Raw genomic sequence first — 26,253 nt, 5'->3', positions numbered from 1 at the left:
GGGACCATATGAGGTTTTCTAGGAAGGCGAAGGAGCTTTCGTGTGGAAATCCTTCTTTAGAAGGTAATGTGAAGCACCAAATGGGGCATCACCAGTTAGTCATTTTACCTGTGAAAATTTTTAAAGTGTGACTGACACCAGGCTGGTTTTAAGACTTCGGTCTTAAAACCAGCCTGGTACTCCTCAGGAAAGTGCGGATGAAAGGTACAGAAAAAAAAAAATCGGCCTCCCTTGTGGAAGCCACCAATTGAAATGTCCAGAACTATTGTCGGATTCATATTCTGTCAATATCCACAACATGCGTGGTCTGTCCTCCAAATTACCTCCTGTGAAACACCACTTCTTTTCCTCTAAGCCTCACTTTTCCCACTCTGTAACCCACCTTACTGAGGCTACTGACAGCAGCCCCTGTTCTGTATCATCCTACTTCCTCTTTATTTACAAGTACAAGATCATAACTTGTTATCATGTTCCCAGAATGAAGTTTTTGAGTTATTTACACTCTAGCTATGGTGTTACTGATAATATTAGGCTAAATATACCGTGAACTTTACCTACTGATTTTCCAAAATTCTTTTATCATTTTACTAGGAAATTGAAACGCATTATTTCCATTTCTCCCTTCTCTAATATCTCCACACTAGGTAATCTTGATATTAACCACCATCTTTGACTCTTGTTTCCACTGAGTGATCCATCCGGCGGGCAAGTTTACATCTTCTCTACTTTTAATGAAGCAGCTTCCACAGCACCCAGCAAGTATCCCTGACTGCCTTTGAGAGATTTCCAACATACTCGATCTCTCACATAAAGCTAATCCTCTTGCTCTTTCAGCCATTTTTCTCCATTTAACTCCTTGAATCACAATCGTATTTCTTTAACATTTCCTTATGTTCCAGTAAAGCCTTCGGATTCTCCCAGGGAGCAACGTTTGTGGTATCTTGGTAATGGAGATTAGGAGGCCTTTAAGTAGTATTTTTCAAAATATTTTCACTGGAATAGATGAAGCTCTTATAGCCAAGAGCCATTTCGAAGTGCTTTATGCATTACGGAAGTTCGCTCTGGTTTAGTATGTATTGCTATTTCTTACCAATGAAGGACAAGCATACAAACAAAATGTCTTTCATAAGTTACATGAAATCGTCTGACATTCGCAGAATAATTAGTAAGACTCCATCGCAGTGAAGGGTCGAGTGGATGAAATGAGGGTGATCAGTGAAGGGAATGGGAGGCACGTAAAGAGGGAAGACAGGACGATGGAAATGTAAACTGGAGACTTATTTAACCCTCGCTTGAGCGGTATAACTCGAGAATGTATTCCACCAAACCCAAGATTTTATTCAAGTGAGACTTATTCATATAAACCTCAGAGTGCAAGTAAAACTTGTTACAGATTATATCTAAAGTGTAGTATAGATAACTAGTGGATGGTTAATGTAAGTGAATGAATGTGAATAAGTGAATAAAGGCTGAAAAAGGAAAAGAACTCAAGAAGGATAGGAATGGATAGATGAAAACCCATGGAGATACACATGGCCATATATCCCTGCCACCCCACGTGTGAGTGGGAAATACGGCTGGGATAATGATGATGATGATGATGATGATGATGATGATGATGAGGAGGAGGAGGAGGAGGAGGAGGAGGAGTAAGGGAGACAGGGAAGGAGGAAAAGGAAGAGATTCATAGTAAATTTATATTTCATTACTAACAATGTTCAGCAATTTGCATTTTTTATATATTTTATATCTATGCGCCATGTGAGGGATCAGTTTAACACTAGTATTTTTTTTTTTTTAAGATCTTTGAAAGTCATTCTCCTTTTTAATACATTCAGCCAGGAGACGCCCCTTTACTTTTATTTTTGCTAAATCCAGACGATTTTTACAGCTTAGAATAGAATCTTGAGTCGGTGGGGTTGGATATGGACTTAATAAACGCCTTCATTGTGCGTGACTTTTCCTAAGCTGACAGAAGTCGTCTGGCAGCAAGAACAAACTAAACCAGGACGTCACCCGGATTTAATTGATCAAAGACATACGAGTATCCACTCTGTTACTGTACTCCGCGCCAGCCACTCCCTCTCAGCTACCGTTCGAGACTCATGGAGAGTTAGTGTGAAATATAAGAAAATTCCATCACAGTGTATGACACAGATCACTGTTTTATCAATAAGAAGGTAAAGAAGCGACAAATGTAAATAGAAATGTGAATCAAAGCACAAATTTGCTGGAGTGGCTTGAAGATTTTATCATGAAATTATGATATGCTAAAACTCAGGTGCTCATCAGTATTAAATGCACAAAGTTAAATATACAATAGGGCTATACATTGAAACCTATGGCACTCCAGTCCTACTGTCCATCATTCTGGTTCTTTCCATGTAGTGTAAGTCTTTTTATGTCCCGTAGGCAAGCTGTCGACCCACGTGAATCCAGAGCACAGAAGCTGACAACATGCACCTACAGCTTCTGAAAGATTCTCTTTTGGGGACTTTAATCGGACGCGCTCTGAAAACAGAGCTAGATACTGTCAAAGGATCCGGCATCGTCGTGCATATATAATATGCATTGGGATGGGATATGGAAATGCAGGAGGGAGTAGTAGTAGTAGTAGTAGTAGTAGTAGTAGTAGTAGCAGTAGTAGCAGTAGTAGTAGTAGTAGTAGTAGTAGTAGTAGTAGTAAGAGTAGTAGTAGTAGCAGTAGTATAGTAGTAGGAGGAGTAGGAGTGGTAGTAGTAGTAGTACTAGTGGTAGTAACAGTTGTGGTGGTAGTAGTAGTAGTAGTAGTAGTAGTAGTAGTAGTAGTAGTTGTTGTTGTTGTTGTTGTTGTTGTTGTAGTTGTTGTTGTTGTTGTTGCTCTTGTAGTAACATAAGTAGTAGTAGTAGTAGTTGTAGTAGTAGTAGTAGTGAGTAATAAGGTAAAGACATGGGTAGAAGAAATTCATACAATATCCAGCCACGTAAAAACAGAACCCCATGCAGCATACAGTGCATTTACCTATGGTGTAAAGCACAAGTGGACCTTCGTGATGAGGACCATACCAGACATCGAGTTGCTGCTACAACCACTGGAGGATGCAATCAGGGATTCATTCCTCCCATCTCTAACCAATGGCCACATCCCCACACCAGAAGACAGGGACCTTCTAGCACTACCACCCAGGACGGGAGGCCTTGGCATTAAAAATCCAGTAGCCGTGGCAAGCTATGAACACAGAAATTCACTCAGGCTCACCGAATCCTTGTCACAGAAGATCTGCGCCCAGGTTGAGATGAGTGAAATCGACCACCAAAGGCAGAAAGACATAAAGACACAGATAAGCAAGGAGCGTCAAGCAAGACAAAAAGACCAGCTGCAGCACATAATCGAACATCTAACACCAGACCAGTGAAGAAGAGTTGAAATTGCACAGGACGCTGGGGCATCGAATTGGCTCACAACCCTGCCTCTCAAGGCAAAAGGCTTCCACTTTAACAAATAAGAATTTAATGACGCCATAGCCTTGAGATATGGGTGGCCAATAGAGAACCTACCTCAGCACTGTGCTTGTGGCACTGCCTTTAATGCAGACCATGCAATGGTATGCAAGAAGGGAGGCTTTGTTTGCATCCGACACGATGAAGTACGCGACCTCACTGCCAAAATGCTGCAGGAAATATGCCATGATGTCACAATTGAGCCAGCTCTGCTACCCCTGGACGGCGAGCACTTCACCCACAGAACAGCAAACACATCAAATGATGCAAGAGTGGATGTCAGAGCTCGAGGTTCCTGGACACGTTGTCAGAGGGCGTTCTTCGACATCAGGATATTTGATCCCATGGCAGCATGTCATCGTGAACTGTCTCTCGAAGCTAAACACAAGAGGAATGAACAAGAAAAAAGTATAAATTATCAAGAAAGGATCCAACATGTGGACCACGGTCGATTCACTCCCCTCGTGTTCACGACATCAGGTGGGATGGGTCCAGAGGCTGTGAGATTCTATTCGAGACTGGCAGAGGTCCTTTCTGAGAAGAAACGTCAACCGCAGAGTTCTGTTATGGCCTGGATGAGATGTTGACTCTCATTCTCCCTCATGAGGTCTGCTCTGCTATGTCTCAGGGGCACAAGATCATCAGCCCTCAGGTCTGTCTCTCTGGCGGGTATGGATTACGAAGCTACAGTGGTCGAGAGTCGCATAGACCAGCTACTCCAATAGTTTAATGTCTTTATTTACACTGTAACATCAATAAAAAAATAAAATAATAACAGTAATAGTAGATGGTTGGTAACCACGGCCGTTGGCGTGCTTGGGGCCAACGGATTGTAATATGAGGGTTAGTGTTAACCTTCACATTACAACTCCAAATGGAGAACTGTATTAGAATGGTTGGTTTTGATCTTTACACTATAATTCACCAATGGATGGAGGTGATTTAAAAAAAAAAGTAGTAGTAGTAGTAGCAGTAGTAGTTGTAGTAGTAGTAGTAGTAGTAGTAGATCACCTCCATCCATCGGGGAATTATATTGTGAAGATCAACCAACCAACCTTCCTAAATACAGTTCACCATTTGGAGGTTGTAATGTAGAAGGTTAACACTAACCCTCATATTCTAACAATCCGTTGGCCCCACGACACGCCAACCGGCAGCGTGGTTACCCAACCATCTACTATTATTATGATTTATTTTTATTTCATATTTATTGATGTTAAGCAGTGTAACAATAAAGACATTAAACTATTGGAGTCGCCGAAATCTATGCGACTCTCGACCACTGTAGCTTCGTAATCCATACCAGCCAGGGAGACAGCGGAACCTGAGAGGTGATGATCTTGTGCCCCTGATACATAAGGCGCAATATGCAGAGCAGACCTCACGAGGGAGAATGAGAGTCGACATCATCTCATCCAGGCCATAACTGAGAACTCTGCAGGTTGATGTTTCTTCTCAGAAAGAACCTCTGCCAGTCTCGAGAGTAGAATCTCACTGCTGCTCTCTGGACCCATCCCACCTGATGTGAACACAAAGGGGGAGTGAATCGACCGTGGTCCATCATGTTTGGATCCTTTCTTGATAATTTATATTTTTTCTTGTTTAGAATTCACTCCTTTGTGTGCAGCTTCTTGAGAGACAGTTCACGATGACATGCTGCCGAGGAATCAAAATATCCTGATGTTGAAAAGAACGCTTCCTCTGCTCCACGTGTCCAGAAACCTCGAGCACTAACATCCACTCTTGCATCATTTGGATGTGCTTTGCTGTTCTGTGGGTGAAGTGCTCGCCGTCCAGGGGGTAGCAGAAGCTGGCTCAACCGTAACATCATGGCGTATATTTCCTGCAGCATTTTTGGCAGTGGAGGTCGGCGTCCACTTCTATCGATGTCGGATGCAAACAAAGCCTCCCTTCTTGCATACCATTGCATAGTTTGCATCAAAGGCAGTGCCACAGGCACAGTGTTCGAGTAGGTTCTGCTATTGGCCACCCATATCTCAAGGCTATGGTTTATGTCAATAAATTTCTTTGTTTGTTGAAGTGGAAGCCTTTTGCACTTGAGAGGCAGGAGTTGTGAGCCAGTTCGATGCCCCAGCGTCCTGTGCAATTTCAACTCTTCTTCACTGGTCTGGTGTTAGATGTTCGATTATGTGCTGCAGCTGGTCTTTTTGTCTTGCTTGACGCTCGCTTGCTTATCTGACAATGTCTTTATGTCTTTCTGCCTTTGGTGGTCGATTTTACTCGTCTCAACGCTGGGCGCAGATCGCTTCTGTGACTAAGGATTCGGTGAGCCTGAATGAAGTTTTCTGTGTTCATAGCCTTGCCACGGCCACTGGATTTATAATGTCAAGGCCTCTCCCATCCTGGAGTGGTAGTGGCTAGAAGGTCCCTGTCTTCTGGTGTGGGGATCTGTGGCCATTGAGTGCTAGAGAGATGGGAGGAATGAATCCCTGATTGCATCCTCCAGTGGTTGTAGTGCAGCAACTCGATGTCTGGTATGGTCCTCATCACGAAGGTCCACTTGTGCTTTACACCATAGGTAAATGCACTTAGCCCATAAAGCTGCATAGGGGTTCTTATTTTTTACGTGGCTGGACTAGTGTATGAATTTCTTCTACCCATGTCTTTACCTTATCACTCACATATTTGTCTTTGAATTCCTTAGTTCCAATCACAGCCCCTAGATACCTCTGACCTTCCTTTGGTCACTATCACGTTTGTGCCTCTAAATGCTTCTTGTCTATCTTGATAGCAAGCTGGTTTCACGATCAAGATGGACTTACTTGCATTAGGGGTATGTAACCTATTTCAGGGCCATGAGATGTTTCAAAGGTCCCACCATTTCCTCACATCCTCAACCTTGGCTGCCAGCACCCGTGAGATCATCTGCGTAGGCTACCTGTTTTACATTGGTGGCCTGCGTATTTGATCTGTTGTTAATGCAGCAGTCATCGCCATAGGGCGTACACTTAGCCATGGCAACGGGGTCCCCCATGGATAGTTTCCTTCCTGTGGACTGGATTACACCGACATCGTGAGCAGCTGTCTCTTCACCCACAATGTAAAGGTCTGCTGGGTTCTTTGTAGGTGTTTTCTCCACATAATGGGCAAATGCTGGGCATTTAACCTTTGATATTGTGAAGCATTGCCTCCCAGTTGATGGAATTAAATGCATTTGAGGCATCTACCAATAATACTGCCCTGGACAGTCCTCTTCCCCAAAATGTTTTCCTCATGGAGTGAACTGCTGCCTCACCTCCTGCCTGCTGGCCTGCACACACACTTGAAGGTTGCCAACTGCCTGCTTCACATCATCTTTCACCACCTCCATGATGCATTTTCTTATAATCCGTCTTAAGACTTCACCCACCTCCGATGGGCCTACATTCAGGATTCTTATCAAGGGGGATTAGTCTGCAAGCTGTCAGTGCTTCGATGTTATTGCACTGACTTGAAGCCAGCTTCCTCACCAGTGAGGCAATGGTGTTGCACAGGTTCTCTTGCAGCCTCCCCAAACTTGATGTTACTGAGGATTATTCGCCAGGATTTTGCATCCAGGCCTGACGGTCCTGCCCCTCCCCTGTGTGTGCATTGCCTTCCGCCACACCATATCTCCAGTTATCCCTGTCATATATGATGGGATTGGGAGGAGTGTAGTTTGCCGTCAAGCTTTGACTGGGTGCCCAACTTGCTTGTCGAGCATAGTCGGGTGTTTTTCTTCTTCTTGTTGCACTGTTTCATCTGTCGAGGTCAAGTACTCCGTTTGGTGAGTCAGCTGGACAGGGATCCTTGTTGCCATCGAGACCTTCCCCTGTCTCATCTTGTCTCCAAAAAGTCCTTGCAACATCAGTTGGTATTATGATTTTCTTCTGCCTCGGTTGTTTATTCATCATCTGCAAAGCCCTTGCTTCCCTCAAGCAGAGTTGTCGATTTCACCTCTTTTCCATGTTTCAACCCACGCCTTTGGATGTGGCCTTAAATATCTTTCTGCAATGCTAAGCTCTTGGGCAGGTCTTGTTGAGGAAGAGATGTGGGTATTAATGCAAGGACCTTAAGAGACAATGAGGCAAATGATGGTGTGTTATTGTTGTAGTTGGCTATCAGGCGAGTGATTTCCTTGATCATGTCAGTTGTTGCATTGTTGCATTTGGGAGGTTCAAAAAGGTTGTTGAGGACCATCCAACTATTTCATTATATGTGATTGTTCACCCAGGTTAGTATGTGGGACGACCTTCTTGCACACAGACCTGTGGGGCTGTTTGCTTCCTCGTTGTTCATTGGCACTACCGTTCTGAGGACGTATAACTACCTGGATGATTCCCTCTTTCATGCACTCCTCTATGGTGGTCTTCATCCTGAGTTTCGTATATCTATTACAAACCTCATGATGTTTCTCTCACCCCACCAACTTCCACTGCTATTCACTTCCCCATGGTGATTATAACCCACCCAGCGCCTCCATATCTCTCGCATCTTGGCGTCCATCCCTATCCCTCGCTTCCACCACGGGGTCTTTCACCACCACGCATGTCTGTGTGATCAGTGCATATTGTCAGTAGACAGCCCCACATCAATTTCCATGTCTACCAAATCTGTCGCCTGCATCATGTTGGAAGCGGTCAAGTGCCGCTTCTGGTGAGCTGTGACTCCCTAACACATTCATACAGAAAGGTCCCATCCTACAGTATGTACACGGTGACCTATTTGTCGAACACACGAGCACCTGATACCTTATGCTGCCTACTGGAGCACCTGACAACAATTCTGTGGCGCTGGCCATGGTGTTAAAGTTTTTACACTGTGGTACAGTATTAATGATAATAATTCATGGCTACTTTTTGTAGTACTTTAAGCTAAAGTGAAAATTAAATATAATGTTACTGAGAACTACTGTTTTACTATATGAATTTTAAAATTTAGATTTGATATAAACTGAAGAATGTGCTTGTTTTACTTCTATTTTTGTAGATAATATGATTTAAGTTATGAGAAGCAGTTTTGCATCGTTTTTCTCTAGTTTTAGCATATTAGTTAATATTTAATCGTTCTGTCTTATACTAATAATCGACTGAACTGTTGCTGTTATGTATTTAAAGATTTGATATGAAGTAAAACAACGCTTCTTTGTTCAAGGAGTTAAGTAGGTGGCCAATGGGTTCTTTAATTGGTGCAATAATGTGGATGCCTTGTTTATTGGTAATGGGTCTTCAGGCGTTACGGTGCTTAGGGGTAAGAGGGTGGTGTGTGGCGTAGCTGTGGTGTGTGTGTGTGTAACTGTGTAGTTTAGCCTGATTTGGGTCTTCGGACGCTATGGTATAGGGGTGAGTGTGGTGTGGTGTGTGGTGTTGGAACAGTGTGTGTGCGTGTGTGTAGTGAATTGGTGTTGTGACATACTTGATGTGTGATATGTGGTTGTGGTGTGTTGTGGGGGTAAGATAGAGGCTTACCTTGGTTTACTAAGGCACATTGGCATTAACAGGTTTGTTTAGTATTTATTTTGAATAGAAGAGAATTTTGAAGAGTTGGAGTAAGTAGTTCCTAGTTTGTAATTTTATGGAGTTTACGTTAGTCCTTTTTTGTAGCTATTATATTAAAATTACCCTTATTACTATTGTATTTAATAATAATAGTGTATTCAAAACTAGGGTACTATGTTTACATAAGTCCTATTTTATAGATATTATAATACAAACAACCCTTATTACTATTGTATTTAATAATAATAGTGTGTACTTAAAACTAGGGTACTATGTTTAAATTTGTTATTTAGTATTGAAGTTATATTTACCATTAATTTTTATATATTAAAATAAAAGTTATAATTATTACTGTGCTATTTATTATTATATTTCATTGACTTATCTACTGTGATTGGTTATATATTTATTATGAGTGAGATTTTTGTGTATTATATGTTTTATAGTTATTTAAGAACGATGTCATTGTGTGTGTGTGTCTGTATGTATGATGTGTTTACATTACAGTGTATCAGTCATAAGGTGTGTGTAAGATTCCCTACCTAAACATTTTTGTATGCCACACTTCCTATCCCCACCTGGCTGTGCTAGTGGTGTGTGTATGTAAGGAGGTTGTGTGTACTAGTTAGTGGTGAGTTGTTGCTATATTTAGTGTTTGATACCCGTGTTTATAAATCGTATTATTAATTGGTGGTGTGTATGCTAGTGATCAGTGGGTGACATTCAGTGAGTCGTAACAGCTGATGTGTTAAGAAAATGGAGTTAATGCTCCAAAGATAATGGAGTCGAGCAAGAGGTGTGTGAAACAGGCATCCACACGTCTCATTGTTGAAAGTTAATAATAATTGAAAAAATAGGCTTCATGGAGGTACTTATTTTGTAAGTGAGGGTGGCGATACTTATATTACTGGGTGTGGCGTGGGAGGAAGCGCACATGTGGTGGCAGGGTCCCGGGTGGCTGATGATATAATGTATGGTGTTGACACCAGTCCAGATAACCCTCTCAGGTCAGCACCTCGCTCGCTAACGGTCCCTGCACACACACACACACACACACACACACACACACACACACACACACCCTTACTCCCCCTCACACCGTAGTTTTAACACTTTTTCACATTTTCCAAGTTATATATAGCTGATATCTAAGATTTTCTTTCACATATGCGTCGGTGTCCACTCTATGCTGGAGAGGGTATCAATTTCTAAGAGCCCACAATCATTTTTACTATGATTTCGAGACGATAACACGGAGCGCCTGGCACACGTCCTCTCACTCCACCACCCAGAACTACTACTACTACTAGTAGTAGTAGTAGTAGTAGTAGTAGCAGCAGCAGTTATAGCTCCAGGCTGATTTAAGAGTGAACCCCACATGGGAGTTATTTACTACCAAAAAACAGTGAATGGTTTAACCACTTTCCCCTCCATTAACATGTTTTATACACTATTTTTATACCGCCTCCATTCAATCATACACAGATCTATTGAAATGTTTCAGAAATTCAGGAGTTTATTATAATCTCCATTAACTCCATTATTACTAAAAGATATGTCCTAAAATAAAAAAAAAAAAAAAAAAGAAAAGAAAGAAAGAAAAGAAGTACCAGCACGTCATAACGATGAAAAGGAGAGTGATAAGAAAGGAAACACTGCAAATCCGGACCTACCCCTTCCATTTATAACTGCCACTGGGGACACTTGACCAGCCGTGTGGTCACCATCCTACATTACCACTTTTGACCTCAGCCCATGACAGGGATCCGATTTAGTTCCTGCTCTGGGAGACTAGATCAAAGACCTTAACAAAAACTGACAGGATGAACCGAGTCTCCATTGGAATTAGGAGTTATCATACTTTTCTGTTTTCGTAATTTTTCACACAAATCCTTCACACTAATATCATTTTACAGTGTCTGGTAGCTGCAGTAAAGTGAAGGCAATCGTTGATATCCTATAAACAGTTCAAGCTTAGAAGAGTCTATAAATACGGATCCTTATTGTGTTTTTATTTCACGTCCCAGGGGCGAGCAAAACAACTCCATCCACTTCCGCATATTTGAACAAGGGCTGAATTCTCCCTCCTTCACTCTCCTTCACTCTCTTCTCTCTCTCTCTCTCTCTCTCTCAACTTTTTTTTATTTTCTTTCTCCCCTCCTCACTCTCATGGCATCTCTCTGATTTTCTCATTTCAACGCATCTTGTTGACTTTAATTTCCATTTTAAGCGAAGTGCATCCGTAAGAAGAATACCAACAAAATCTGTACAGATGTTTAGGGCCGTGAGGTGGAGCCAGAGTCCGTGAAAATTGTGTGAATGTTTATGTTTCACTGTTGATAAATATTACTTGTATTATTTGTCCTCTCTTTTCCTTCGTTTCATAATCCTGCTCTCAAACCATCGCAAGGTAGCGAAAAGGGGCTACATGATGATGATGATGATGATGATGAGAAATGAAGTGGATAGAAGGCGCCAGTTTGAATGATTGTTTTATGGTCCGGATTGATTCAAAACTCCCAAAAAGTGGAAGGAACGGTTTCGATCATGTAAATTCTGCCACTGGCTTAGGTTTATCTTCATTTATCTCCGATTCTCATGAGGCTATATTGGAAGAGGGGAGGGGGGTTTATACTTTGTGATGAAAGGGGTTGATGAAGGATTTATCTAAAGCAGCCTATTCAGTTCAAAAAGTTTCTCTTCAAGCCAAATGAATTAGTTTGGTGGTAGTAACAATATTAAGACACAAAAACCCAGCATCCTACTAGACCTACCGTGAAAATGTGACAATACCTGCAACCTAGTCCTGAGTACCTATACGTCGAACTGTTTGAAAGCTTTTTGCTCGCCATTTGTGTCTGCTAACATAATTGTTAACATTTTTCTCATGTTTCTTCCGCCTGCCTTTTATCCATCTATCTATCAGTCTATCTAAATATCTATATTTTATTAAATTCGTTTATTTATTTATTTAAGCTCTGGGTCTATTACTGTCTTTTTCCAGAATATCCTCCTCCTCCAGATTAACCAAACTCGACTAACCTTAGTTCCATGAGAAAGGTTAATATAACGCGTCTTTTTTTTTTGTACCTGACGAAGATCCTTATACCTTTAAGCTCAGTTGATAACCAGAGGTGTAATCTGGCCCTGAGGGGATGAATTGAAGAATAAGCAATAGACACGCATTCCTGCCACGTAATAAGCTTCATCATATTTTATGCAAGACCCGAGATTAATATTCAAACTATGGGTGTGACCCAATTCCATCAGATGAAAATATCAACTAAAGACAAACTGGTCCTTCACCCTGACCACCCATGGCCATCAGCTAAGCTGAAAGGAGTTAAGGAATCACTGTTAGGTTAGAAAAAACGCGCTATATTTTTAACCTATGTGCGTAATAACTTACTGATTCTTAACTCCAGCACGTATTACTTTCTCCTGATATATAATCAGTGCCTCACTAAATAATTTCGTCCTCTGTGTACTTTTTGTTCAGCTTTCCTCCATAGGTTTTAGCTGTCTCCCCCTGGCACGCCTTTCCCTTCTCACTCATACCTAAATCTCTTTTACTGGGAAAAGGTCATTCACATGCACAAAAAAAAAAAAAAAAAAAAAAGTCAAAGTGGTGGTAAGAGAATAAAATAAGTAGCCTGTATTGGCTGAAAAGAGATTAATAAAAGATTTCCGACCCTCACCACTGTGAGTGATCTGTCACACCTGTAAATATAATTGTCTGGAGCAAAGAACAAGCATATAAAACTGGGCCAAGTTGTCCCTCTTAAAGATTGGAAAGGGAGGGCAGGGCGCTTTGAAGATTATCCCCAGTGGAAAAAGAGTTTTACATTGTTTATCCACAGGAATCTTATTATTTCTAGCTTCCAGAAATTTAAAGTAGACCCTCAAACGTAGCATGAGTTACCACCATAACTTCAGGAGGGAATTTTTTAATGCCTTATAATTTTTTTTAATAAGTATTTCTTGGATTTTTTTTTACAAAGAATAAGGGATGGAATAAGGTGAATCTTTGTTATTAAATTTGCTGTCCCTATATGCATCAACATATAGCTGATGAGTAAATGAAATTTTGACTATTTAGGTTATATACTTATCATTAAAAATATCTTCATAGAGTTATTTGGTAGAAAGAAATATCGTTATTTGTACGTCATTACGAAGACTATGTTTCGAATCGCATTCTCAGCAGATTTTTACAGTAGGTGCTCCTATTCCTCCCCCCACCCTGTGGACTTGAAACCAGATTATTTGTGGTGTCTACACTCTGGCAGCTCACTCCTGCTCACAATGAAAGTCGTAGCCCTTGTTGTGAAGGGGTTTAATCGTTTTCTTTGCCGGGGCAACTCTCCTATTCCGTTCCAGCAAAGGCAGATTTTATTCAACTGAGACCTCCCAGTTCCTGTACTGCGTTGCATTTATTGTCGTGAATTTTTTCATTCATTTTGTTCTGTGCTGACATCAGCTTCAACATTCAAAGGACAAATAAAACTCAGCTGCCAGCTTTCCTTCTCAGCTGTAAGGTTTGATTGGCGACTTCAGAGTACCCAGTACCTCTCCCGTCTGAGATTCAGTATTACCTGAGTTGTATCCATTCCTGGTGATGGCGACCTACAGAAATATCCTGACCTGAGTTCAGTTTCCATTCTTCATTGTACACTGTACAGGCATGCATTTTGCTGGTGAGGATGATAATCAGTTTCGTTGAAGTTGTTTCCAAGTATGGACCCTCACAAGTCCACGTCCAAGTGGCTTTCTGATGGGATGCTTTTATTCGCCCTAAGACTGTTTTTTCTGCATTTACCATTACAGATTTGTTTCATACCGCTCAATTTGCTCAGTCCAAGAATTCTCATCAGTCTCACCCCCTTTCTAGTCCTCTATTGCATTAACCGGATCTCACCACTAATATTTACTGGGTTTTTCAGAAGTTTTTTTCCACTGTTTTCTCTAAATTTTCATATAAATTCTGTAAATCATCATCATCATCATCATCAAAGGCCGTTCTTCAAGCACATTTTTTATAAATTATAGAAAGAACCATAGGCTGGACGCCTGAAAGATTGTACCCTCAAAAAATAATAATAAAAAAATAAAGAGAACCAAATTCAAGATCCATCTGGACATAACTAGGTATATATGACTAGAGGTCATAAGCAGAAGGAAATACAAAGGGAAACAGTTCTACAGTTTACTTGTTGCATACATATAGGACTGGAGGTAACGGTTCACTCTTGTAATAGGGAGTTGGACATAAAAGTGGTGAGAGTTTGCTGTCAGGCGGGTGCTACGTGCCCGCTGTAATGAAGGAGGAATGCAAGCAGACGGTTTAGAAAGGCACTGGTCATTGAAATGAATTATTTTTATCTATTATCTCATCTTCAGTTTTAGGCCTGCTACTCTCTCAGTCATATGAAAGATTTTTTTTCAGTACTTCCTTCCAAGATTTTTGTTCATCAGAATCATACAACATTTAACTTATTTTCTTCTAATATACTATAGCACTAGTCTTGTGTGTGTGTGTGTGTGTGTGTGTGTGTGTGTGTATGTGTATTTGAGGCAGCCAAAACTTCACACATTGAAATAACACCAAAATTGGCACAAAAATCGCCAAGAAATTCGCTGATGTGAAAATACTTGGTCCCATCACGAATTGAAAAACTTTTACAATATTTAATGATGGCGATCACATTTTGACCAAAAAACGCCACTCCCTGCGGCATAGGATCTCCGTAGAGTTTTTGTGGCCATGAGTTACATCTAAAATATACTATAGCAGTAGCCATGTGTCTGTGTGTATTTCTGGACTTGGCATTCAGACAACTTGGGTTCCATTCCTGAAGCTGCAAATAACACGATCAATTGGTTAGCTGCAAAAAATCCAAGTGAGCAACATTAGACTAGAACAGCACATAAACGTGACTCGGATTACCTGAAATGATCGTGAAAACAATGAGCACGTAAAGCGCGAGGAAACGTGAGCTTAGAGAAGCACGAGGAAACAAGTGAAACGCTTACAAGCATGAGAAAGCAAGCACGCAGTGATCGCAGAACCCTCCGCGTGAGCAAAAAGTGCGAAGGGCCCGAAGGGGCCCACCCGAGCACTTGTGCTTTCACTCTATGTAGCACAGTAGTGGTGACAAAATCCATGTATGCCTCACCTAATCTTTAATCTCACTAAGGCCTGATGCTCTATCATACCTCACATCCCACAGTTCATGAAGAACACCAAAAGTTGCCTCATCGGCAAACTGGCAAGATGTGTGTGCATCTCTAATTCCCCAGTGGCAGCTAGTCACTGGTACTCAAGAATTCTTAGGACCACTTTCTCAAGAACATGTACTGACTTCGACCATAGCTACTGTCAGTTAGTCGGTCGGTGCTGAGAAATACAAGTAGGGGAGATAATTTGGCAGGAGCTGTCATAATGGTTTAAAAAAGAGAAAAAGGGGGGGGGGCAGTGTCGGTATCTCTCAAAGCCTGCTCAGACCACTGTTGCAAGTGGAGATATTTTTTTCGACTCCTCATCCCCAACAGTGAGTTTGCCTAAGTGTAGTTGTATCTAAATCCATATAAAGCTTCACTGGCCACTGTGATGCACAAGTTTTCTTGCCATTTCAAGGAAAGTGTTTCTTTCAAGGAAGGAATTTTGATCCTCTCAACTCAAAATTCTGAGGATTTTATAAAAGATTCGTCTGTTCTACCACAAACAAAGAAAAATATAGAACTTCGGATATTGTCTGCACAGGCTGCTACGTACAAGTACAGTACTACCGATAGGTGAGCTTAGGGAAGGCTGAAAGGAACTTGGCCAAATACGGCAGTCAGGTACAGTTGGGGGGTGGAGATGGGTGAAGGGAGAGGAGAGGAGGGCAGGGTCCCTGTCCAAGCTACTGTCTTAGGCCATTTGGCAGCCCAGCACAGAGGCCGTAAAGCAGGCGAGATATGGTCCACTCCACCCTCGTGCTGCCTCACCATCCACTGATATGACGCACACAGCAAAAATATAAGGCAAAGGGAAAAAAAAAAATGCTAAAGGAATAGTACCACTCATATATTTTACAGAAAAATTCCCTGGGTTAAAAAAAAAAAAAAAGGATAGCAGAAAAATATTTCTTTCGATTATCTATGAACGTTTACAAGTTAGTGTAAATATTTCTTGGTTAAAATCTATATGGCCAAAACAAATAAGATGTGGCAATTTATTTTTTCTTTAGTGTTTGAAACACGTTTTAAAGCTTCAAATAGTGTTTCGTTTTCAGTTTCTCATGCTACGAGGAAACCCACCAACATCTGGAGCTCAGTCAGTTTTGATCACCCACTTACTTCACACAAATATGAATGGTTTTATCAATAATTGCCAAAGTTTTCAGTCACATGTGTTTCATTTGCTTTCTTCATATCAGGAATTTGCTCCAACTTCTGAGCAAGGATAGCTCTGCATTGTATGTTGGGTGAGTGAGCCTGGCTTATAGCTTTATTTGGAGTGCTTGATTCTCCAATTTGCCCCAGTGAAAAGGTGCAACTTTCATTGTCCAAATTATTTCAGTCTAAAATATTATATTCTATATTTCTAAGCCCTTTGAAGTCTTTCTTGGTGGTCGGTATGGCTACTGACAGAGGCGATTGTTCTTTTCGGGTCGATGAAGCCTCTGCTATTGCCCTCTGCATATGCCACAACAATTGACCTGAGTCACACAAATACTTCCCACTCTCCCAGACTCTTATGATTCATTTTGCTGCATAGTTAGATGGAATATAATATTAATTTCGAGCATGAGACTCTCTCAGGGCTTCAAGTATCCACTCTCACTTGAACAAGTCGTCCAAGAGTTAGACTGGAACAGAATGTCGGGACATTCAGACATTCAGGATTGTTCCGATCATGAGAGCATTTGTGGAGAGAGCTGTAACCTATGGGCTAGAACAAACCTGCTGAATCATATCCATACTGGCGATAGATGAATGGGAATACTGGAGCTGTTTCGGTCATAAGAGAGTTAACAGTAACACTCTTAACTCTTTAAAGGCTCCAAACACAATCGCAGTTAAAGACGTTCGTCTACCGAATTAGCTGGAATAAAAAATACTAGAGTTGTGTCTTGAAAGGGATAATGATGGTATTTGCAACCCTCTCCCGAACTTCCATGACTCTTTTGACTGAATATTAAGTAATATGACATAAACTTGAATATAATGCCAGGAAGATGTTCCGATTGTGGTAGTAATTGGTGACATTTATTAACCTTCTCAGGTTCCAATGACTCGCTCTCAGCTTAATATAATCGTCAGCCGTTGGTTGAAGTAGAATGCCAGAGTTGTTCCAATCACAGGGTTAATTTTCCAATCATTTGTTCATTCTCTTTTTGTATCATTCCATATCAAAGCTTCCTCTCGGGTGAGTCTATAGTTGTTTTTAGGCGACCTCTGTTCAACTCATTAAACTTTCAGCAGCACGTAGGTTCCTTGGGATACTCTAATTTTGCCAACTCTTTCGTTTGCATTCACCACTGATCCTCTTGCCCCACCAGCACCGTACATCAGATCGCATCCACTTCGATAACTGTCGACCAGAGTTCTTTCCGAATGTGGAGGGTTTTGGGCAGCAGCTTTTAAAAAATGACATCAATCCAAAGAAAGGTGAAATATAGAAAGAAGTGGAATAAAATCACTTATTTCTAAGTGTTGCTTTTTTAACTTGTAAAAATCTTTACAAAGGAAACATTACTTCCTTTTCCCCTGTATTTTCATATATGTAATTGTTACCGTACTTTCGGAAAGGAGAAGAGGCCATAAATTTTGATAGACTGGCCGAACCAAATAAACGTAACTGCTTATTTGGGACAAAACATGCGTTATTCAGTGATGATTCCAAAGTTAACTTCTCCATTTGCTTTTCGGCCAGTCACAACCAATCAGAAGAATACTTGCACGCAATTGAGACAAAAAAACGAACAAATGGTATGTATAATCTCTGACCTGGGGAGGAAATTGGCGTGGTAAGGAAAAATGAAAGGAGTATATAAAGGCACTGGGAATTGGGAATTGACTGAATGATTGGACAGATAAATAAGAAACTGGAAGCGCAACCGCCAGGGTCATAATTATGTCGTCCAACAACAATGAAAGGCAACACAAAAAGAATAAAAGAAGAAGGGAAATAAAATATAATAAGTAAAAATGAAGCAATGAAACACACACACACACAAAAAAAGCACGAAAAAACACTACAGCAAAAAACAATGAAAAAATGTGAAACCTAAACCTTGCAAAGCAGTCCAGTTGCTTTCGCGCAGAAGGAGGAGTTGCTGTTGTTGTTGTGAGATATTCACCCTGCATTTGTTGGGGCACGGGCAAACATAAGAGCCTGTCATGGAACTTGCGGAAACAAAGCTCTTGATGAAAGCGCGTAGGAGCGTAGCGAGACGGCAGCAACTGGCGAAACTGGCGAATGAGGGAAAGGCGGCAGAGGCAGGGAAAGTGAGATGGTTGGTGGTGAGATCAGGCTGCCCTATGATTTGACGAGGTAGGGCGGAGCGACGAGAGAAGGCAGTGTAGACAACGTGGCGCCGATGGAGGAGTGCGCCGACGAGCTCAGGATGAAGCCCCAGACAACTTGACGGTGCGGTAGAGGTCGGCAGCACGATGGTCAAGAACGACGGGGGCAGGGCGGGACTAGAGCTGGATAGAACAACACGGCGCCGATAGAGGAGGTATGCCGACAAGCTCAGATAGAAAACCGCCCCGACGCAGCCTGTTACAGCCCCCTGGTGTTCCCTGGTGGAAAGGGTGAAATAGACTCCGCCCCTTGGCTCTCCAGCAGCAGCAGGTGGAAGCTTACGGAGGAGGCCCTGGTCCTGGTTGTCACAAATGGTACAACCCCGGTCCCCTTGTCCAGTCGTGGCGAGAGAAGAGGGTCATTGGCCGTCGTAGACCTAGGGCAAAGAAGCCTCAACCTCCTGATGGGCAGACCACTGGGCACTCCCTCCGTATAGAAAGCGACAGGCCAGTCCTTGGCTGGTATGGCTGCTGTGGAGAGAGCTGGTCTATCCGCCGGAAGGTGTTACAAAGACGAGAGATGGACTGTGTGAAGAGAGGAGGAGGCTCCTCCTCTAGGCATAGGCATCCTGGTCCAAGCAACAGCCAAAGACGGTACAATCCATCACCCTGCACCTGGTTCTGAGAAAGGTAATAAAAGCACAAATCCACGAGACAGGAGCACACCACTAGCAAGTGCCAAACACTTGGCTGAGATCGGTAGAGAGGCGGGGCCTGCAACTGCTGTTGGACCCAGGTTCGAATCCCGGCTGGGGCAGGGGAACAGTTAAGGATTTAGAATTAGAGCTCATAAAAGCAGACTCTTCCTGATCTTCACCAGATGACCCGCCGACATGTCATAAAAGTACCCCCGCTAATACCAAATACACCAGTCCTGGTGAGAGACAGCCCTAGCATGTATTCAATATGGACAGTGGGTCTTAGCGCCGAAGTGGTGACATGTAGAGAGGTATGTATAGTGTAGGAGGACTACTGGACCTTGAGTGCAGGCTGTGAAGCCTATGCCCAGAGCTCGTGACAGGACACATAAAAAAAAAAAAAAAAAAAAAAACTCAAGGGGACCAAGCAATCCTCAAGGATCCTCAAGGAAAGGAGTGGAGGGGCACCCCCTAAAATTAAAATCGTCAGAGAAACGGATATTCAGGCTGGTATCAGAGTTGGTATCAAGCCCTCCACCGTGAGAGATAATCCTGAAGAAGCTCACTTTGCAAAACATTTCTCATTGACTTTCTTGTTGGTAACCCCACTGATCCCAAAGCATTTTTGTCCCAACAATGTCGAATCTAGGTGACCAAAAAAAAAAAAAAAAAAAAGTGTAAAATCAGATACAGGTGAAAAGCCAAGATTCAGATTAGGATAGGATCAACTTTGGCAGAGGAGGAGGGCTAGCTGATGCTGCCTTAGCCATTGGCCCTCACATGGGCTGTAACCCAGCACAACTGCACACAATGGCCATGATGGGAAGGAAAACCAAGGAGGGAAAACCTCTGAAACTTATAAAACCAAACAATGAGACAAATTAAAAGCTCGGTCAAGCGAAGAAGAGCACTACAGGAGTCACGGGATTAACATTAATTAAAACAGACTGACTGGGGAGATTACAAATGATATGGAGAGCAAAGGAAATCTCTGTGTCAAACTTCGGGCAAAAAGTAGACAAAATACCTGGAAAATACCACTAGAAAAGGGAGGAGGACACTAAAGCCCAACCCAGCATTAGTCTTCGATCTATATGTATACACAAGGATGGAGCCCTCATAAGTAGAGGGTTGTTCTAAAAAGAGATAAAGGGATACGTGTGAGGGAAATGAGCACTTTTCACCTGGAACGGTCCTTCAGAGTTTCACCAGAGGGAGTCACCAATGACCCACCCACGGGACTTGATGTGGAGAAACTGTCAACCTAAGGACAGAGAAGACTGATAAAGCACTCTGAACTCTGTAACCAAAGGGCTTCGGGAAACTCAAGTGAGTGGCATAAACAGAAGACAGGGAATCCTGGGAGAGCATGACAAAGAACACAGAGTCCTAGAAGCGGTCAAGATGATACCAGTATCTCAGCATCAGCAATTGGTGGTGCATATTCAAAGGGAGTGTACGAGAATCTACCAACAAGCTCAGAATCAGGAATGATGTAGTGCTCAGTAGGATTTGAACCACCAGCATAAAGCACCAATCTAAATTCTGGAGATGGGCATCTGTAGCAGAGGAGTAGACCTCATGTCCATACTGAAGTTTAAGAAGTATATGAATTCTATGCAAAAAATGAGGGTCTGATGAACAGCACCCCCAAGAGGTATGAGCAAGGACCCCAGGAAGTCTCATGAGGTTGGTACAAAGGTGATTTAACAGAACGTAAATGAGGGAACCCAGGTCATCTGACTATCTCATATAAGACCAGAAACTGAGCATCTCCCACTAGGGAGACTCTGTAGCAATTGAGATATAGGTCTGGGGGTGGGGCCCACCCCACAGACTTTAAAAAATGGAAAATCACAGTACTGTATTTGTTATTAAAAAAAGGGAACTAAAAGGAAACCATAAAACTCAGCCACTATAAAACTCTGTTATAAGCTAGCTGCAATTTCTTTCAAGCACAGACATCCAAGATGCAGTGATGGATATTGAAAGTCACTGACATAATGAGGACGACATACATTAGCTGAAACATATTGATTAAACTGTTAATAGCGCCACTTGCAAGATAGTGACACTAAAGATACTCTACTGCGATACCCAGTCATCGAGTGGATGGAGCATTAGAAAACATCCCCCTCTCAAATCCTTAAAAAACTATTACAGCCAAAAACTGTTGAATAAAAAAAAAAAAAGGCAAACACCCATGAAGAGCATGTAAAATACCATGATGTCAGACTGTGTCATATGCCTTCTCCAGATTTACCAAAAAACAATGATCTGGTGCTGGTTAGTGGAGAAAACCTGACAGGCAGAAGATTCCAAGGACAGTAGGTAGAGCATCAGAGGTAAGTTGCATTTTATGATAATCATACTTGGCAGGTGATATGTAGTTACCTTTCTCCCAAAACCACATGAGCTGAGCATTCACCATCCATTCCAAGACCTTGGCATAAACAAGAATTTGGAGTTAATGGGTTATAATTTTTATGCCGAAAGATGATCCTTAACCAGCTTAGGGACAGGAATAGCTAGAGCAACACTCCAAGCAGAGATCTCACCACTACACCAGATTCTGTTATAATAAAACATCAAACATGTCTCATCAGAGATGTGATGTTAAAAGGTATAAGAAATATCGTCACAGCCAGGAGAGGAATCACGGCAGTGTGACAAAGATGCCTGAAAATCAGATATTGAAAAAAGGAGGTTATAATACTCTCCCACAGAAAAGGGAAAACTGAGACCAAAAGATTTTAAATGCTGACAGTGGCATGCCAGTGGCGAATATGTATCCTTTGACACTAGCAAAATGTATTTTTTTATGCGAGGAGGGAATGAACCAGAGGCCGCGAGCCTGCAAAGAATTGTTCTTCCTTCCAAGAGAAAAAACAAAGTACCAAAAGGAAGAGAGCCAAATTCAAGATCCGATCATTTCGAGATGCCTGAACACTGCGTTTGAAAGATTGGAGATCCTAGGAAATACAGACAGAGGGAGACAGTTCCAGAGGTGACCTGTTGCATAAATGAAGGACTGTGAGTAACGGTTACCTCTTGCATTAGAGAGTTGGACAGAAAAGGGATGAGAGTTTGCCGCTAGACGGGTGCTATGTGCCCGCCATAGAGGTGGGAGGAATGCATGAAGACACTTCAGAGGAGCAGTGACCATTTTGAAGTAGCAATAGAAAAGAGACAAATAAAGATGCAACAGTGCAATGAAGAGACAGAGGTTGAAGGGAGTCAGTAAGAGGAGGAGAGTTAATGAGAGACGAAAAGCCTTTGACTCCACCCTACTGAGAGGAGAACTCTGTATGTGGGAGGAAAGCCTCCCCGCACATGAGGACTTGTACTCCACATACAGGGGCAGATAAAAACCTGTATAGAGTTAACAATTGTGCAAGGGTAAAGAAAAGAACAAAGTCGGCTTAGCACACCCCAATCTCTTGGAAGCAGATTTTACAAGGAAGATGTAATATAATCATTCCAAAAAAGATTAAGTCCCGAAAGGTAAATGAAACCTCAAGCATGTTCAAGTGATGATGCAGGATTAAGCTGAATATTATTAAACATTAAGGTGGGTATACCTGTGGAAGATTTTGTTGGGTGGATAAGGTGTAAAGAACTGAGTCTTTGATGCATTACAAAAACAACCAGATTATCTTTACCCCATTGTCAGAGATACAAGCCAAGTCAGACATTAGGTGTGCCATAGCTTCATCTCTTGTCTGTTGAAGTAATGCTGCTGAGATGGATGTTGCGGGGAATCGAGGAATGGAAAGGTGAAGGGTGGGTCGTCAGCATAAGAGTGGATAGGGTTAGATGTACAGCTTAGAAGGTCATTGATGAATAAAAGGAAGAGAGTTGGTGATAGTAGGACAGAGCCCTGAGGAACACCACTGTTGATAGATCTAGAGAGAGAGAACGATGGCCAAGTCTACAACAGCAGCTATAGAACGACCAGAAAGGAAGCTAGAGATGAAGGGACAGATAGAAGGATAGAAACCGTAGAGGGCAGTTTGGAAATAAAAGATTGTTGCCAGACTCAATCGAATGCCTTTGAGACTGTCAAGTGCAATGCCTTGAGATGGCAAAGCTTTCGCTCAAAGTCCCGAAAGAAGAAGGATGACCACGGGAGTCTGAAGGTAGATGAGAAGGATCGCCAGTTTAGCGTCCCTGACGGAACCCATACTGGCAATCAGAAAGAAGGTTGTGATGACAGGAAAGATGCTTTAAAATTTTTCTATTAAGAACTGACTGATTCAACTTTTGAGATACTTTTGAGATACAAGATGTTGAAGCAATTGGACGATAGTTGAGGGTTTGAGAATGGTCACCCTTCTTTAGGACTGGCTGAATAGAGAGCAAACTTCCCAGCAAAGAGGGAAGAGATACAAGTTGATAGACAAAGGCGAAAGAGCTTGCCTAGACAGGGTGTAAGCACTGAAGAAGAACAGTTCTTGAGAACAACAGGAGAGGGACTCCATCAGGCCCCATATGCCTTATTAGTACTGAGGCCAGCAATGGCAGAAATACATTAGCCTGAAGGAGAAATTTTAATGTCAGGCATGAGGAAGTTTGAGGGGGGAAGTTGATGGAGGAACAGCACTGGAATCGTCTAAGGTGAAATGGAAAGGAGAAAGCCTAAGTGAAGAGATCTGCTTTATAAGTAGAAGAAATAGCTACAGAGCCATCAGAGTGGAAGTGGAAGAGGAAGAGGAGGAGGATGATGAGGTAAACTTGTTAGAATAGGTTTTTGGCAAGGTGCCAGAAGAAGTGGGAAGAATTTGAGTTGTCGGAGAGTTGAGAGCATTTATTATGGATGAAATTATTTTTAGCAGAGTGAAGAACAGACTTAGCACGATTCCGGGCAGAAGCACGTATATAAAGATGTGATTCAGGGGTGAGTGGAATTGGCTCCAGTACCTTTTATAGGCCTCTCTCCTTGTTGGGTGCGGACAGCATGTTAGAACATGTGTGATTAAACCAAGGCTTTCTTGCTGGATATGAGAAAGGAATGTATGCTTCTACATGCCCGAGAGAATAACCTCCATAATGCGCGAGGTACACTCAGATGGCTCCCGCCATGGAAGCAATAATAATTTCATGGAAAATCGAGAGTAAGTACTGCCTCCTACCCTCCCAATCTGCAGCTCCAAATTGCCACAGACGACATTTTCTTTGGAGGGTGAGGCCCACAGTCCGTACCAGAGCCATAGGACAGGTTAAGGTGATAAGGGTTGTGATTAGGAGGAGCCCAATGGAGAGAAAGGATTAACATGTAAGCAGAAGGATTAGTAGTAAGGAAGAGGTCAAGTATGTTGGAAGCTTTCTCAAGGCGGTCAGGGATACAGGTAGGGTAGGGTGCTGTACAAGCTGCTTCAAGTCATTAAGAATAGAAAAGTGAAGTGCAGGCTAGTTAGTTCACCAGGTCTACAAATAACTCAGCAAAAGATTGATTATTAAATATAATACAAAACTAGCGGCACAACTGCCAGAGTCACATGCCACTGGACAACAAGGTAAAAGACCCCTCCCCTCCAGAAATGCATACTCGAAAGCTAGTATTCTTTTGTAAAAATATAATACTTCAAAGGACAACAAAATAGCTTATTAAATACAAAGTACTGATAAAAGTGGTTAAAAGCCCACCTCCTGAAGAAAACTAAAAACATCAGTAAAATTGCTGTAGGCTTCTCCAAGCATTGAGGATAGACAATAGGTACCATCCGCCACTTCATGCCTGTGGAGGAATCTCTGACGTAGGTCCCCCAGATTTGGACACCGACCAGCAAGTGATGGGACAGTAAGGAGAACAAGAAAATCATCACTATACAGCTGAGTCCCACCACACTTCAGGAACCCACGCGTAAGCCATGAGTGCCCAATGCATAGCTGGGTTAGAGCCACCTCTAATCGTCAAGGCACGGAGGGGGGAACCCTCAGCACAACCACTCTCTGAAAAAAATTCAGAGTGAAAGTGTTACCGTGTTCTCTCAGGCTTGGCTCAAGAGAAAACGTTTTCTATGGGAGGGGTAGCTATTCCAAACCATTCATAACTGGTTAGATGCTTATTTATTTGGTACGAATTTATATGTAGTACAAGAGTATATTGATTTTCAGAAGTTCTTTGTCTCACCCTCAAGAGCTCAATTTCTACCTTGAATTCTTTGTCCTCCACCTCAAGACCGTGGTGCCTTGAATTTCGTCATTGGTGAGACCGTGGTGTGACATGTCTTTACTGGCCAGGTCACTGCTAACAGGCGAGTTGCCGACATGGTTTGCAGGGAGGAGGGGGCCAGGTGGGGCCAGGCATTATCCCTGCCTGATGGTGGGTAGAGGAATAACATATGTCTACCAATAATCACCCGTGAAATTTGAAAAATGTGCATATGACAGACCTCGCAATTGCACAATGTATGGATACGACATCGGGTGTCACTGTGACAAAACGTGGTGACGTATCCATACGTCGTCGGGACGCCTCAGGTTAATTAATTATGAGCAACAGCATCGTATTGTCTACACCAACAAGTATGAATCGAGTACTTCAAAGAATGTGTCATATTAGATGTAGGAAATGAGCAGTTGGTAGTGTGCCGTCAAGAAGATGTAACTATCCGTCTCCTCATTGCCCTCCACACCAGTATTTGCAGGAAACCAAGCAAGTCCGCACAACGGGCAAGGAGAAAAAACTACATTAAATTTGATAAAACCAGCAGATGAGATGAATTAAAAGACTCCAGTACAGACAGAGCACTGTGGAAGTCACTGAAAATCAGAAACACAGACTGGGGGAGAGTAAAAATGATTTGAAGAGCATATAAAATTGCAGTCATTTCTGTCGTATATACTGAAGCAATGCTATGAAGGCCATAGCCCTGAGTGAAGGAAGGGAAGATGACACCAAATCCTACTCTATAGTATCAGTCTTAGATCTGTCAGTATAGACAGGGACAGAGCCCTCATGAGTTGAAGCATGTTCTAAAAAGAGAGAGAGAGGGTCACCTGAGAGGGAAGTGAGCTCTTTTTACCAACAATGGACCTATGAAGTGTCATGCGAGGGAGGAGCCAGAACCCACCCTCGGGAT

Source organism: Coenobita brevimanus, chromosome 102 (assembly GCF_032717465.1).
Source record: "Coenobita brevimanus isolate Jiangsu-jjx chromosome 102, ASM3271746v2, whole genome shotgun sequence".
Taxonomy (NCBI): Eukaryota; Metazoa; Arthropoda; class Malacostraca; order Decapoda; family Coenobitidae; genus Coenobita; species Coenobita brevimanus.
This window is presented reverse-complemented; position numbering follows the sequence as displayed.